We start from the raw sequence: 527 nt of genomic DNA, 5'->3' as shown, positions 1-527 counted from the left end.
ACTAGGGGTAGGCAACGGGTGTAGAGGCCTTGCTTCTTAATGGTCCGGTTTGGCAATGGCACAGGCAGTACATGATCGGATGTACTTCCCAACATCCAGTCGAAGATTCGGCCAATAGAATTAAATTTGCAGTACTGCCACTAATTTCTCGACCCCGAAATGCCCAGCAGCCCGACTGTAGTGTGCTTCCCAAATCATCTTGGCACGCTCGCTTGAAGGAACACAAAGGTGACCGAGGTGGCATAATAGGGCATCCTCAGGTGAAAATCTGCAACCTGCCGACCCTCCAAGAGTGTCTGGTATGTGTGGCCGAATTCTGGGTCGCTTTTGTAGAGAAGTGGCCAATCAGAAGTCTCGTGCCCCAGCAGGAGTTGAGCACGGTGGTTAGCGCCATGATCGGTTTCGACTGAGGCATCTGCAACATTATTGGTGCTGCCCTTTTGTACTTGATATTCAAGTGTAACTGTTGCAGGTAAGTAGACCACTTCTGATGGCGATCATTTTGCAATTTCCCTTGGGTCTGTAGA

The sequence above is a fragment of the Pinus tabuliformis genome, chromosome 2_2 (assembly GCF_031772625.1).
Source record: "Pinus tabuliformis cultivar Carrire ecotype Pingquan chromosome 2_2, CPIR1, whole genome shotgun sequence".
Lineage (NCBI taxonomy): Eukaryota > Viridiplantae > Streptophyta > Pinopsida > Pinales > Pinaceae > Pinus > Pinus tabuliformis.
Note: the sequence above shows the minus strand (reverse complement) of the source record.